The following is a 2,342-nucleotide window of genomic DNA, read 5'->3' as shown; positions in this document are numbered from 1 at the left end:
TTCTTCTTCTTCTTCTTCTTCTTCTTCTTCTTCTTCTTCTTCTTCTTCTTCTTCTTCATCATCATCATCATCTTCTTCTTCTTCTTCTTCTTCTTCTTCTTCTTCTTCTTCTTCTTCTTCTTCTTCTTCTTCTTCTTCTTCTTCTTCTTCTTCTTCTTCTTCTTCTTCTTCTTCTTCTTCTTCATCATCATTATCATCATCTTCTTCTTCTTCTTCTTCTTCTGCTTCATCATCATCATCATCTTCTTCTTCTTCTTCATCCTCCTCCTCTTCTTCTTCTTCTTCTGCTTCTGCTTCTGTTTCTTCTTCTTCTTCTTCTTCTTCTTCTTCTTCTTCTTCTTCCTCCTCCTCCTCCTCCTCCTCCTCATCTTCTTCTTCTTTTGGTAAAGTCGGTCAGCAAACAGAAGGCAGGTCACTTGTTTGTTGGGGGGGGGGGGGGGGGGATGACACAGAAAGAAAAAGAAATCCTTTGACGTCAACCGAGATCAGAAACAGATACTTCTGGCGATATTAATAACAAACCGCATCGTGGGTGGAGGTGGGTGGTTGGCATCTTTAGAGAGACAGATATACATATATAGAGAGAGATAGAGAGACAGACAGACAGACAGAGACAGAGACAGACACAGGGAGAGAGAGACAGACAGACAGACAGAGACATGGAGAGAGAGAGAGAGAGAGAGAGGCAGAGAAAGACAGAGGAGGGAGGTAGAGAGAGAGGGGGGGTACACACACACACACACAGAGAGAGAGAGAGAGAGAGAGAGAGAGAGAGAGAGAGAATCGATTCAAGGTGGTTTATTCAAAAGCAGGCCAATGCCTGATATGAAGAGGTATGTGAACCTTATAATATATTATAATTTCAACACCTTACCACAACGCCATGAAAATACCACAATGACGAACATGATACGTCACGGAACAGTAAGCAGAGCGATCCAGACCATGAAAGAAGTGGTTTGGAAAAGAGCCAAAAGAGAGAGAGGGAGAGAGAGAGAGATGGAAAGAAAATTCTTTAGTGATAATACACATTGTTTGGCTTTCATGAAAAAGGGAACACACACACACACACACACACACACACACACACACACACACACACACACACACACACACACACACACACACACACACACACACACACACACATCAAAAGGAGGAGGAGGAATCAAGAACAAAAATCAGACAACACTTCTCCACACTCACACCCTCCAGCCCCGTCTCGCTCAAGACACACACAGCCACCTGTCTCTCCTCCTCCTGCTCCTCCTCCTCTTCCTCCTCCTCCTGCTCCTTCTCCTCTTTCTCATCCTGCTCCTGCTCCTCCCCCTCCTCCTGCTCCTCCCCTCCTCTTTCTCCTGCTCCTCCTCCTCCTGCTCCTCCTCCTCTTCCTCCTCCTCCTGCTCCTCCTCCTCTTCCTCCTCTTCCTCCTCCTCCTGCTCCTCTTCCTCCTCCTCCTCCTGCTCCTGCTCCTCCTCCTCTTCCTCCTCCTCCTGCTCCTCCTCCTCTTCCTCCTCCTCCTGCTCCTCTTCCTCCTCCTCCTCCTGCTCCTCCTCCTGCTCCTCTTCCTCCTCCTGCTCATCCTCCTCCTCCTCCCCCTCCTCTTCCTCCTCCTCCTGCTCCTCAAACTCCTCCTGCCTCTCCTCCTCTTCCTCCTCCTCCTGCTCCTCCACCTCCTCCTCCTCCTGCTCCTCCTCCTGCTCCTCCCCCTCCTCTTCCTCCTGCTCCTCCTCCTCCTCCCCCTCCTCTTCCTCCTCCTCCTGCTCCTCAAACTCCTCCTGCCTCTCCTCCTCTTCCTCCTCCTCCTGCTCCTCCACCTCCTGCTCCTCCACCTCCTCCTCCTCCTCCTGCTCCTCTTCTTCCTCCTGCTCCTCCTCCTCCTCCTCCCTCCTCTTCCTCCTCCTCTTCCTCCTCCTCCTCCTGCTTCTCCTGCTCCTCTCCTCCTGCTCCTGCTCCTCTTCCTCCTCCTGCTCCTCCTCCTGCTCCTCTTCCTCCTCCTGCTCATCCTCCTCCTCCTCCCCCTCCTCTTCCTCCTCCTCCTGCTCCTCCCCTCCTCCTCCTCCACCTCCTCCTCCTCCTCCACCTGCTCCTGCTCCTTCTCCTGCTCCTCTCCTCCTCTTCCTCCACCTGCTCCTGCTCCTCCTCCTGCCCCTCAACTTCCTCCTCCTCCTCCTCCACCCCTCCTCCTCCTCCACGTCTTCCTGCTCCTTCTCCTCCTCCTCCTGCTCCTCCTTCACGTCTTCCTGCTCCTCCTCCTTCACCACCTCCTGCTCGTCCATCTGCTCCTGCTCCTCCTCTGCCTCCTCCTCCTCCACCTGCTCCTGCTCCTCCTGCTCCTCCCC

The sequence above is a fragment of the Babylonia areolata genome, chromosome 6 (assembly GCF_041734735.1).
Source record: "Babylonia areolata isolate BAREFJ2019XMU chromosome 6, ASM4173473v1, whole genome shotgun sequence".
In the NCBI taxonomy this organism is placed as follows: Eukaryota; Metazoa; Mollusca; class Gastropoda; order Neogastropoda; family Buccinidae; genus Babylonia; species Babylonia areolata.
The sequence above is the reverse complement of the archived record's forward strand: the minus strand, read 5'-3'. Positions refer to the sequence as shown.